The sequence below is a fragment of the Myotis daubentonii genome, chromosome 1 (assembly GCF_963259705.1).
Source record: "Myotis daubentonii chromosome 1, mMyoDau2.1, whole genome shotgun sequence".
Taxonomy (NCBI): domain Eukaryota; kingdom Metazoa; phylum Chordata; class Mammalia; order Chiroptera; family Vespertilionidae; genus Myotis; species Myotis daubentonii.
This window is the reverse complement of record NC_081840.1, coordinates 1184840-1198725: the sequence shown is the minus strand read 5'-3', so window position 1 is coordinate 1198725 and position 13886 is coordinate 1184840. Positions and strand designations below refer to the sequence as shown.

The following is a 13886-nucleotide window of genomic DNA, read 5'->3' as shown; positions in this document are numbered from 1 at the left end:
TCTTCGCCTGGCAACCACTCAGCCAATGAGAGACAGTGACAGCTAAACCAATGAGTAGCCACAATGCTTCCAACTCCCAGTTTCCTCCAATGGACTCTGTGCCGAATTACAGTTCTGTGTTATTCCCGAATAAATCTGTTTTGCTGGAGAAATACCGAGTTTTCTATTTCTTTGAAGTCAACAAACTCTTTTTTAAAAAATATATATTTTATTGATTTTTTACAGAGAGGAAGGGAGAGGGATAGAGAGTTAGAAACATCGATCAGCTGCCTCCTGCACACCCCCTACTGGGGATGTGCCCACAACCAAGGTACATGCCCTTGACTGGAATCGAACCTGGGACCCTTCAGTCCACAGGCCGACGCTCTATCCACTGAACTAAACCAGCCCGGGATGAAGTCAACAAACTCTTGAAACTCAAAAAGTAAGCACAACAATTTTTAAAATGGTCAACAGATTTGAATAGACACATCACCAAAGGAGATAGGCAAGTGGCATATAAGCAAGTGGAAAGATGCACAAAGACCATCAGTCACTAAGGAAACGCACGTTAAATAGCCACCAGAAACTAGTCTACATTTATTAGAAGGGCTGCGACTAAAAAGACAGACTAGCCCTAGCCAGCGTGGCTCAGTGGACAGAGCATCGGCCTGCAGACCGAAGGGTCCCGGGTTCGATTCAGGCCAAGGGCATGTACCTCGGTTGCAGGCTCCTCCCCAGCCCTGGCCCTGGTTGGGGGGCATGCAGGAGGCAACCAGTTGATGTGTTTCTGTCTTTCCCTCTCTCTTCTACTTTCTCTAAAAATCAATGGAAAAAGTGTCCCCGGGTGAGGATTTTAAAAAAAAGACAGGCTAACCAAGTGCTGACAAGCATGTGGAGGACTGGAATCCTCAGACATTGCTCATGAGACTGTAAAATGATACAACCGCTTTGGGAAATAGTTTGGGAGTTTTTTCGAAAATCAAACATACATCTACCACACGTGCAGCCATTCTACTCCCAGGAAATGGGCCCAAGGAAAGGGGATTCTATGTTCTTACAAAGATTTGTACACGAATATTCATAGAAGCTTTATTGGTAATTGCCCCAAACTGTAAAGAACCTAGATTCACTATCAATCAGTGAATGAATAAACAAAGTGTGCTTTGCCCTAGTTGTTTTGGCCCAGTGGATAGAGTGTCAACCTGTGGACTAAAGGATCCCGGGTTCGATTCCGGTCAAGGGCACATGCCGGATCATGGGCTCAATCCCAGTAGGAGGTGTGCAGGAGGCAGCCAATCAGTGATTCTCTCTCATTATTGATGTTTCTATCTCTCTCTCTTTCCCTTCCTCTCTGAAATCAATAAAAATATATTTAAAAGCAAAACAAAAAGTAAGTGTGCTATATCCCTGCAATGGTATATGACTCAGCAATCAAAGGAATGAATCATGGGTACATGCAACAACATGAATGAATCTCACAGTAATTCTCAGAAAAGAAGCCAGAAAAGAACTCTGGGCAAAACGAACTAACCTGTGACAGGAAGCAGACCAGTGTCGACATGGGGAGCAGCGAGAAGGGCAGGTGGGAGGATCGCAAAGGGCACGGACTCGCAATGGCGAGTTTCTCCCATCCTGACCTGGCCATGGTGCCACAGGTGCACGCATATGTCAAAACTTCCCGACTTGTCCAAAGTGGGCTGCAGATCCCAGCCCACGTATCACCACCAAGGAAAACACTACATGACTTCGTAATGTTTTCTCTTTGCTTAGTGCCTCCCCCATCGTTGCCTGCTTTTGTTGGTTAGTGGTTGTTATGATACTTTAGAAATAAGAAAGGTTGAGCTTACTTTTATTCAGTTTCTTCTTAAGGTGAAGAAAACTCTTTGTAAGTGTCCTAGAGAAATATAGTAGCTTTCTGTTCACCCTTTGCAAGTAAAAAGGGGTGGATCGTTCCACTACTGACATGTAAAAAAAAAAAAAGAAAAGAAAAAGAAAGGTTGAGCTGCTAAAGGAAATAAATATGATTATGTTATAGACTAAAAAAAAAAACTTATCACCCCCTCACCCGGTTTGGCTCAGTGGATAGAGCGTCGGCCTGCGGACCGAGAGGTCCCAGGTTCGATTCCGGTCAAGGGCATGTACCTTGGTTGCCAGCACATCCCCAGTAGGAGGTGTGCGGGAGGTAGATAATGGATGTTCCTCTCTCATCGATGTTTCCAACTCCCTATCCCTCTCCCTTCCTCTCTAAAAAATCAATAAAATACAATTAAAAAAAAAACTCCGCCTTGACCGGTTTGGCTCAGTGGATGGAATGTCGGCCTGGGGACTGAAGGGTCCCAGGTTCAATTCCGGTCAAAGGCCTGTACCTTGGTTGCGGGCACATCCCCGGTGGGGGATGTGCAGGAGGCAGCTGATCAATGTTTCTCTCTCATCGATGTTTCTAACTCTCTATCCCTCTCCCTTCCTCTCTGTGAAAAATCAATGGAATATATTTAAAAAAAAAAAAAAAAAAAAAAACTTCCTGCAAAGGCTCTTTAAAAAAACACACACACACACAACAAAAAACTTATCGAATTGCATAGTTTAAATATGTGCTAGTTTGCCGTGTGTTACTAACACCTCAATAAGGCTGCTTTAAAAAATGCTCCCCCGCCTGTGTGCTCAGTGGTTAGAGTGTTACCCCAGGCACGGAAGGGTCACAGGTTTGAGTCTCGTCAAGGACATATATCTGGGTTGTAAGTTCCATCTCAGCCTCTTGCAGAAGGCAACCAATTAATGTGTATCTCTTTTTTTTCTTTTTAAATATATTTTATTGATTTTTTACAGAGAGGAAGGGAGAGGGATAGAGAGTTAGAAACATCGATGAAAGGGAAACATCGATCAGCTGCCTCCTGCACACTCCCCACTGGGTATGTGCCCGCAACCAAGGTACATGCCCTTGACCAGAATCAAACCCGGGACCCCTGAGTCCGCAGGCCGACACTCCATCCGCTGAGCCAAACCTGTTAGGGCTAATGTGTATCTCTTACATCGATGTTTCTCTCTCTCTCTCTCTCTTGGGCCCCTTCCCTCCCTTCCTTCCACGCTCTCTAAAAAGCAATGGAAAAAATATCCTCGGGTGAGTATTAACGACAACAAACAAAACAAAAAAACTTAAACCAATGCTCTTCTGGTCCCACTAAATTGATTTTACCCCCATCCACTCTCGCAAAATTGATCTTGAGCATTTTTTTGCCCACTTTATTCTTTTTAAAATATATTTTTAAATTTATTTCAGAGAGGAAGGGAGAGGGAGAGAGAAAAACATCAATGATAAGAGAGAATCATGGAGTGGCTGCCTCCTGCACGCCCCCTACTGGGGATCAAGCCCACAACTGGGGCATATGCCCTGACTGGGAAGTGAACCGTGACCTTCTGGTTCATAGGTCACTGCTCAACCACTGAGCCACACCAGCTGGACTAGAATTCCCATCTGAAACAGTTTCCCAATGTTCTGACACTCCCTCCTGCACATGGCCAGAGGCAGAGCAGCAGGGTGGGTCTCTACCCTGTCCTACAGGCCAAGGCAGCTGGCCGTGCGTGGCTATCCCAGGGAAGTCTGCTGAAACTCCTGACCTCTGAGTGTGTTTCCTGGAGAAACTGGCTCTGCTAGCAGTGCCCTGTGACCTCCCTGAGTGAGTCTCATCACAGCCTCACTTACCCGCAGGGGCCAGGGAGGGGCTGTGTGCATGGGCAGCTGAAGATGTTGCTGGTAGGGGACTGGGGAGTGTACAGGGCTTCCCAGATCACAGTGCCTTAAAGGCATTTCATTCCCCTCCTCCCCAAACTGGGAGGCTAAGCACAGACACTCCTGCAGGGGCATACCCACCCCGTCTGCCAGTTCATGCCCTCAGATCAGAGTTCTCCTAAAATGAGCTGAGCGCTCAGAGAAAGCCCATCTTTCTCAAGACCTGTCAAGTCTCAGGAAGCCGAAGATATGCACGTGTTCACAAATAAACTTGGCATTTGAATACAAAGTAGCAGACACCAGTAATTCCCATTTCAAAGGGCTGGCAGGCACAGTGACATCACAGCAAAATTTCTGTCCAACACTGAATGTGGGGTTTTGTTGGGGGGTGGCAGTTGTTATCGAAATAGAAAAGTCCTAGGGCAGTGGTTCTCAGCCTTCCTAATGCCGCGACCCTTTAATACAGTTCCTCATGTTGTGGTTGTTATGGCCAGATTTCAAGATCCCCCAAAGGACATCACTAGGGAGCGCCGAGTCCAAAGCAAAAGCATAGAGTCTTTTATTCAAGCCAGCTTGGTCCCCCTCTGCCTCCATTACTAGATGAGAGAGAGCCCCGAGTCTCAAGAGAACAAAGGCTACATAGGCCTAGTCATTTGGGTGGGCTTAGGTAAGTGACGTGAGTTATAGAGATTGGTCACTCTGGTCAGGGTTTTTCAGCAGGGTCTTACAGCACAAAGGTCAGGAAGTGACCAACACATTCTGAGGTTTGAGCCGTCCCCCACTATAGCCTTATTAGGACCTTAGCTGCGTTCCTGGAGCTTCATTGGTCCACTCAGGTGGTGGCTGGGGGAGTTAGGATATTACTGGCATTCCTGTGGTCACTCTCAGAAAGGGGAGAGGGTTTAGGCTGAGGGCCCAGCCCTACAAGATAAAGTGGAGGAGAGTTCATTTCTGCTTTGTCCGTTCATTCCCCCCTTGTCTTGGAACTTACGGCTCAATCATGAGACAGACTGCATTTCTATTTTACCTTCCGTCGCTAGAGGCCTGTACTGGGCTTTCAAAACCATCAACTGGACCACCCCTATGCGCTTTTTGACAAATCAGACTAGTCTGTTAATAATGCAAGGGCCAAAAGTCAACAGCATTAGGAGGATTACAAGGGGTCCGGCGAGGTCCGCTGTCACAGAAGGAGCTGGGCTTGTGACTTGGCAGAGACAAACTATAACAAATGGTCCGGTGGAAGGGAAAGAAACCATTTTAGCTTTAACAACCTCTATTGAAATAGGATTTTTCTTCTTAAAAATTCCTCTATGGCTATCAAAAAGCCAAATCAAGATTAATTTATCTACTGTATTCAATTTGGCCTGATGTTTGCATAAACACAACAAGAATGGTAACTGACTATTTTTACTGGAATTTCATGATTGAATCTTAATGTGCCCCGTAGGGCCAGGAAGCCAAGCCATCCAGCTGCCATCAGGCCTGCCTGCAGTATCTGCTGAGTTAGGTGAATCCCTCACCTGCAGCAACTCCACCTGAGCCCACGCTCTAGGCTTTAAGGCCCATCTCAGTAGCCCTCCTGCTCGTTGCGGCCCAGAGTGTGTGGGGGTTCCGCAGGGATGCAGAGGCATCCTTATTGCTCCCCTTTTACTCTGTCCAACCGCCAGTGATGGTAGGGCATGGGCCTGATGCTCCAGCGCCAGCCATCTTCAGGGCTCCCAAGCAGGATACCAGGCTTTTCCTGTGGCACTTTTATTGGCTTCAAGTCTTCAGAGCTCAGACAGGTTTCTTTAAAACATGATACTCCAGTCAAAGTTTCTGGTTAATAAAATCACTATTAAAAAGCGGTCTTATTGATTTCATGCAAAGAAATGTATTGCCATGACTTATTAAGCATTGCCAAATTTCAGAGGAATTATATAAGGAGAAAAACATACTGATCTGCTTTAAGATCTTCTGATTTTTCTTGTCAGTCCTTTTTATGGACTCTCCAGAGTTATAACAAAACAGTAACTGTTAGATTTCTTTTATCAGTCCCCCCTCTCTGTAGTAAATTGGCTAGTCCTACACAAACAAACTTTGTCCCGACCCCATGATGATTGGTGATGAGAGACAGACAAGGGAGGGGGGGTGACCTGTTTTCACAGATCCTTACTCAGATGCCCGCCTGACCGAAGTTGTGGGGCCACACAAAGGAGAGGAGAGGGCAGGCCCCCTCCCTTCACGCTCACACACTTTCACCAGACATTCATTCAGCAAAGGCATTTAGCTACCACAACACACAGTTTTTCCCAATTCAATCTGAACCTTAAACTTTTAGCTGGCAAGTCAAATATTCAGCATTTCTCAATCAGTAACATTTTTAAGAATAAACTTCAAAAATGCAAGATATAAGTTTTTTATCATTTGAATTCAGTAAGCTTCAAGGTCCCAGGTTTCCAGAGGTTCTGGAAAACCACACCTGAGGCGGGCAAGCAGGTTTGGCCCAGCCCTTGACTTTAAAATGACCATAATGCTTAAAGGAGTAGTTTGAGTCTGTCCCATAATGTCCATCCAGTAAGTCCACAAAATTATACAAAACAACACAGAAAGCAAACAAACAAAGGCGTCCAAGAACAGCCTTCCGACCCCGCAGAAGCAAAGCCAAAAACTGGACGATGGCCTTACGCCAACCAGCGGGAGCGACCCGCCTCGTCCCAGAGTTTCAAGAGGAACCTACTCCCCTCGTGAGGGGTTTTTACACCCCTCCTGACAGAGGATCGGAGCGTCCTCCGACTCCTCCCACCCGAGGCCTCCAGTGCATTCACCTAGACCGTTTTCAGAAACTACAGATTTCAGAAGTGAGCTCACACAGGACAGAACACACAGAACAGAATCGACAACACACAGACACTTACTGTGGTCAGTCAGACTCTCCGGATCGGGGTCCCTCGTGAGTCTTGGGGGTCCCACACGAGCCCCCAAATGTTATGCCCAGATTTCAAGATCCTCCAAAGGACATCACTAGGGAGCACCGAGTCCAAAGCAAAAGCATAGAGTCTTTTATTCAAGCCAGCTTGGTCCCCCTCTGCCTCCATTATTGGATGAGAGAGAGCCCCAAGTCCCAAGAGAACAATGGTTATATAGGGCTAGTCATTTGGGTGGGCTTAGATAAGTGACGTGAGTTACAGAGATTGGTCACTCTAGTCAGGGTTTTTCAGCAGGGTTTTACAGCACAAAGGTCAGGAAGTGACCAACACATTCTGAGGTTTGAGCCGTCCCCCACTATAGCCTTATTAGGACCTTAGCTGCGTTCCTGGAGCTTCATTGGTCCACTCAGGTGGTGGCTGGGGGAGTTAGGATATTACTGGCATTCCTGTGGTCACTCTCAGAAAGGGGAGAGGGTTTAGGCTGAGGGCCCAGCCCTACAAGATAAAGTGGAGGAGAGTTCGTTTCTGCTTTGTCCTTTCAGTGGTGACCCCCAACCATAAAATTATTTTTGTTGTTACTTCATAACTGTAATTTTGCTACTGTTATAAATCGTCATGTAAATATCTGATATGCAGGATGTATTTTCATTGTTACAAATTGAACATAATTAAAGCACAGTGATTAATCACAAAAACAATATGTAATTATATATGTTTCCAATGGTCTTAGGTGACCCCTATGAAAGGGTCGTCAACCCCCAAAGGGGTCGCGACCCACAGGTTGAGAACCGCTGTCCTAGGGGCTGACATGGCCTGGGCAGAAAGATTAAATTCCACAAATGTATCTATGTCAAAAGAGATTCAAATTCAGACTTGGAATGATACAGTATCTGTGAAAAACAATGTCTCTAGCGAGTGGTGGCGTGGGAGACCTGAAATGGGGCTAAGATCTAGATCCTACATTGGCCACGTCCCCACCTTCTGAAAATTAGGGGTTGGGACTATAAAAGGCTTTTGGTGTCCCGACCAGATCTAAGTCTCTCCTCCTCTAAAGCAGGAATTGACAACTACTGGCCCTGGTCCACACACAACCCTTTATGGTTTGCTTGGCTTGCATGGAGTTTTTGTTTGGTTTTGTTGATGGAATGAGTGTGGGGCTCTCCAGTTTGCCACAGGCCCTGCCCGCCTCACGGCCTCGCTCCAGCCTGCCTCCCACTGTGCGCTCATGTGCCTGGCCCTTGAAGGACGTGGGTTTACAACGCTTGCTGCATGAGGCCAAGGCATTTCCAGCATCACCCCTGATCCCATTACCACTTAAACACCGATGAGGCTGGTTTCTTTTTACTTCGGTCTCTACTCGTATGGCTGAGCAAATGTCATGAATTTAAATCTCTTTTTTCCCCTTTGATAACCCCGTAGAGTTATCATTTCTATTTTACAGAACAATAATAGCTCAAAATGCTGAGAAGACTAGCTCAAAGTCACAAAGTTATGAAGTCATAGAACTATAATTAGATTTGGACAAGAAACATTTTTAAAATATATTTTTATTGATTTCAGAGAGGAAGGCAGAGTGAGAGAGAGGAACATCACAAATGGGAGAGAATCATTGGTTGGCTGTCGCCTGCACTCCCCCACTGGGGATTGAGCCTGCAACCCAGGCATGTGCCCTGACCAGGTATCGAACCCTGACCTCCTGGCCGATGCTCAACCACTGAGCCACACTGGCCAGGCAGGAATGTATTTTATTTATTTACTAGAGGCCAGGTGCACAAAAATTTGTGCACTCGGGGGGGGGGGGGAGGGGGTCCCCTCAGCCCGGCCTGTGCCCTCTCGCAGTCTGGGACCCCTCGGGAGATAACGAACTGCTAGCTTAGGCCTGCTCCCGGGTGGCAGAGGGCAGGCTCAATCCCTAGGTGCAGCCCCTGGTCGGGCTCAGAGCAGGGCCGATTGGGGAGTTGGGGCGCTGCCCCCGTCACGCACAGAGCAGGGTGGATCGGGAGGTTGCGATGCCACCTTCAGTCACGCTCAGGGTAGGGCCGATTGGGGGGTTGGGGCACCACCCCCTGTCACACTCAAGGCAGGGCCAATCGGGGGGTTGGGGCGCTGCCCCCTGTCACTCACAGAGCAGGGCCCATCAAGGGGGTTGGGGCTCCGTACCCTGTCACACACAGAGCAGGGCCCATCAAGGGGGTTGAGGCTCCGTACTCTGTCATGCACAGAGCAGGGCCCATCATGGGGGTTGGGGAGCTCCCCCCTGTCACACACAGGGCAGGGCCCATCAGGGGGTTGAGGAGCTCCCCCGTCACTCACAGAGTAGGGCTGATAGGGGAGTTGGGGTACTGCCCCCTGTCACACACAGAGCAGGGCGGATCAGGGGGTTGGGGCACTGCCCTCTATCATCCACAGAGCAGGGCCAATCAGGGGGTTGGGGCGCCGCCACTGTCACACTCAGGGCAGGGCTGATGGGGAGGCTATGGCTCTACCCTGTCAAACACAGAGCAGGGCCCATGGGGGGTAGGGGGGGTGGGGGCGCTGCCCCCTATCATCCACAGAGCAGAGCTGATCAGGGGGTCAGAGCGCCGCCCCCTGTCACACACAGAGCCGCAGGGCGATCAGGGGGTTTGGGCGCTGCCCCCTGTCACTCTGATCCCAGTGCTGGGAGGCATATTACTCTTTTACTATATAGGATAGAGGCCTGCTGCACGGGTTGGGGCCAGCTGGTTTGCGGTGCCAGGCCAAGGCAGGTGCGAGTGGGGGCCCCAATTGCCCCGCTGGTTGCCCCACAGATTGGCCCTGATCGCTGAGCAAGCCTAGGGACCCTACCTGTGCACGCATTTCATGCACCGAGCCTCTAGCGTAGTGAATATTTACAAGGGTTCTTACGCTGTAACAGAGTGCTGCTGGGAGCATTCGCATGTATTTTCTGCTCCATCAAGCTTTGATGGAGAGCTCCCTGCACACCCCAGAAAATGCAGTCCCTAGGAAGCCATGTGAGTGAAACACCCTTGAACCTAAACAGCTTACCTAACGTCAAAGGACTAGAGGCGACTGGATGCGGATGAGCACAGTGAGTTCCTGGGATGCTGGGCCCTCCAGCCCTCCCTGCACAGACCCCAGCAGGAGCCCAGAGCCCAGAGCCCTCACCACCTGGAGTTCTGACTGGATTCGCTGTGGAGCTTGTCCAGAGAAAGGAGATCAAAGGCCATAGGATGCGCTAGTACTGGTGGCCCGAGGGATCTTCCCCAGGGCTTTAAAATTCTCTAGTTAAAAAAAAAATGTTTTAATGTATTTTATTGCTTTCAGAGAGGAAGGGAGACAGAGAGAAGCATCAATGATGAGAGAGAATCATTGATTGGCTGCCTCCTACAAGTCCTACAACGGGGATCGAGCCCGCAACCTGGGCATGTGCCCTGACCAGGAATCGAATTGTGATCTTGTTCATAGGTCAACGCTCAACCACTGAGCCACACCGTCTGGGTTAAATTTTTTTAATTAAAAAAAAAAAGAGACACCCCTCCCACCTAACTCATAGCATAAATTGTAAAATATCTCTTTTGCCTGCTCTTCTTCCCTACATCCACTGCCCCTCTCCTAGCCCCGCCCCTCAGGACTGTGAGTTGTTATGTATCGATTACCACTTTGGATATATTTAGATGTAGTTCCTTGGGTTATTGCAGGGCTTTATTCTTTTTTTTTTTTTTTAATATATTTTATTGATTTTTTACAGAGAAGGAGAGGGAGAGGGATAGAGAGTTAGAAACATCGATGAGAAACGATTCAGTTGCCTCTTGCACGCCCCCTTCTGGGGATGTGCCCTCAACCCAGGTACATGCCCTTGACCGGAATCGAACCTGGGACCCTTCAGTCCGCAGGCCGACGCTCTATCCACTGAGCCAAACCGGTCAGGGCGCAGGGCTTTATTCTTATTGTGGTAAAATATACACAACATTTACCATTGTGACCATTTCTAAGTTCAGGGCCCAAAGGTGATGTACATGCTGTGAAACCAGCATCACCATCCGTCTACAGAACTTTTCCACCTTCCCAAATGGAAACCCTGTTCCCACTGAACACTAATTGCCCGACCCACCCAGTCCCCGCCACCGACGAGCCTGCCTGTGCCCCGGCCTCGCCCTGCCCCGCCTCCTGAGCACTCGCACAGTAGGTGTCTTTCTGTGAGTGGCTTCCCTCAAGCAGAATGGATGCACCTTGGAGACATCGTGCTCAGTGAGAGGAGCCAGTCAGGGCTTTCCATTCGGACTGTGGTTGTAAGGCAGAGAACGTGAGTGTTAAAAATAGCCCCAGGTTGGTAAATATCTAGCAAGAGAATGTGCACATGTGCGACCTCGGCCAAAGACTTCTGCATGAAAAACCCACAACGCACAGGCAGCCTGTGAGCTGAGCTAAAAGGAGCTCAGAACAACTGAGCCTCTTACCAAGGCCAACAGCGCACGTCACGCGGGGAACATCTGACGTGGGCGCCGATGGCCCAGGGAAAACACCTCTCACCGAATTTAAGGAAAACGCTTTCCTCCGGAGTCCACATTGCAGAGTCCCATCTGGTACTAACTGCATGGATGTAGAGGGCACCACAAAAAAAAAAGGTGATTTAGAGCATGTTGCTATGGTTTCTGATGGCTCTTCTATCGACTAGAGAATATGACAGAGATATAGGAAACTGACCCCAAATATGGACTCTTTTCTTTTAATTAATTTTATTTTTTAATTGATTTCAGAGAGGAAAAGAGAGGGAGACAGGAGAACCAAGATGGCGGCATAGGTTAACGCCGGAGTTTGCTGCTTTGAACAACTACTTCAAAAGTGAAACCAAAAAACGGAAGGGACATCACCCAGAACCACAGGAACGCTGGCTGAGTGGAAGTCCTACAACTAGGAGGAAAGAGAAATGCATACGGACACTCAGAGGAGGCGCAGTGCTGAAGTCAAATTCTGAGGTGCGGAGTGCGCGGAGCGGGCTGGCGGCGGAGGGCGCAGTTGTTGTTTTCAATCGGGAGGGAGTCGCAGACTCTGAGCACCAGATCCGGGCGAGTCTTTAGGGACCCAGACTCAAACGGGAGAAGCAGGACTGTCTGGCTTCGGTCAGAGCGAGTGCAGCTTTCTCTCCGAGCTTTGCAGCGGGTGCTGGGACTCAGAGAGGCAGAGCCCCCTGCGACAGGACTGGGAGCCGCCATAACTGCTCTCTCCGGCCCACCCTGTTGATCCTGTGCGACCCGCCCCGCCCAAGCCCTGCACAGAGGCATTTGCCGGATAGCCTCAGGCAAAGGCTAGATTAGCACCTCCCTAGAGGACAGAAGTTCTCTCACTGCTGACACAGCTGATTCTCATAGCCACTTGGCCTGGAGGTCAAACCCTCCCTGGAATTAGCTACAACAATCAAGATTTATCTATAAGACTGCGAACAAAGACCACTAGGGGGTGCACCAAGGAAGCATAACAAAATTCGGAGACAAAGAAACAGGACAAAATTGTCAATGGAAGAAATAGAGTTCAGAACCACACTTTTAAGGTCTCTCAAGAACTGTTTAGAAGCTGCCGATAAACTTAATGAGATCTACACGAAAACTAATAAGACCCTCGATCTTATATTGGGGAACCAACTAGAAATTAAGCACACACAGACTGAAATAACGAATATTATACAGACGCCCGACAGCAGACCAGAGGAGCGCAAGAATCAAGTCAATGATTTGAAATGCGAGGAAGCAAAAAACATCCAACCGGAAAAGCAAAATGAAAAAAGAATCCAAAAATGCGAGGATAGTGTAAGGAGCCTCTGGGACAGCTTCAAGCGTACCAACATCAGAATTATAGGGGTGCCAGAAGATGAGAGAGAGCAAGATATTGAAAACCTATTTGAAGAAATAATGACAGAAAACTTCCCCCACCTGGCGAAAGAAATGGACTTACAGGTCCAAGAAGCTCGGAGAACCCCAAACAAAAGGAATCCAAAGAGGACCACACCAAGACACATCATAATTAAAATAACAAGAGCAAAAGACAAAGAGAGAATCTTAAAAACAGCAAGAGAAAGAAACTCAGTTACCTACAAGGGAATACCCATACGACTGTCAGCTGATTTCTCAACAGAAACTTTGCAGGCCAGAAGGGAGTGGCAAGAAATATTCAAAGTGATGAATACCAAGAACCTACAACCAAGATTACTTTATCCAGCAAAGCTATCATTCAGAATTGAAGGTCAGATAAAGAGCTTCACAGATAAGGAAAAGCTAAAGGAGTTCATCACCACCAAACCAGGATTATATGAAATGCTGAAAGGTATCCTTTAAGAAGAGGAAGAGGAAGAAAAAGGTAAAGATACAAATTATGAACAACAAATATGCATCTATCAACAAGTGAATCTAAGAATCAAGTGAATAAATAATCTGATGAACAGAATGAACTGTTGATTATAATAGAATCAGGGACATAGAAAGGGAATGGACTGACTATTCTTGGGGGGGAAAGGGGTGTGGGAGATGTGGGAAGAGACTGGACAAAAATCGTGCACCTATGGATGAGGACAGTGGGTGGGGAGTGAGGGCGGAGGGTGGGGCGGGAACTGGGAGGAGGGGAGTTATGGGGAGGGAAAAAAAAGGAACAAATGTAATAATCTGAACAATAAAGATTTAATTAAAAAAAAAAAAAAAGAGAGGGAGACAGAAACATCAATGATGAGAATCATCGATTAGCAGCCTCCTGCACGCCCCCTACTGGGGATCGAGCCTGAAACTCGGGCATGTGCCCTTGACAGGAATCAAGCCTGGGGACCTTCAGCCCCCATTCCAACGCTCTATCGGCTGAGCCAAACTGGCTAGGGCTGGACTAAAAATCTTAAGTTTAAGGGGAAGTTGAGAAACATCACCCTATGGAGCAAGAAAGCCATCATGCCCAGCCGGCATGGCTCAGTGGTTGAGCATTGACCCATGAACCAGCAGGTTCACTTCCCAGGATGTGGGCTCAATCCTCAGTGGGAAGCGTGCAGGAGGCAGCCAATCAATGATTCTCTCTTATCATTGATGTTTTCCTCTCTCTCCCTCTCCCTTCCTGTCTGAAATCAATAAAAACATCTACTTATATAAAAACCATGGGTGGTGTTCATCACATACAGACGAACAGCCCTGACCGAGCGGAAGGAAGTCAGTCCTACAGGGGTTGTCTTGGCAATAGCTGAGCCCGCCCCCAAGCAGTTTCCCGGAGCTGTTTCCTGTAAGGGCGGAGTTTGTGGCAGGAACCTGCCCTGGGAG

The 13886-nt window shown here is 48.1% G+C and overlaps 1 non-coding gene across 1 annotated transcript; it reads left to right on the top strand.

Moving 5' to 3' along the window:
• The first annotated feature begins 1819 nt into the window (after positions 1-1819).
• On the top strand, positions 1820-1949 carry LOC132224884 (small Cajal body-specific RNA 24). Its single transcript, XR_009450754.1, has one exon. It is a non-coding gene; the product is annotated as a small Cajal body-specific RNA 24 (non-coding RNA).
• Positions 1950-13886: the final 11937 nt, after the last annotated feature.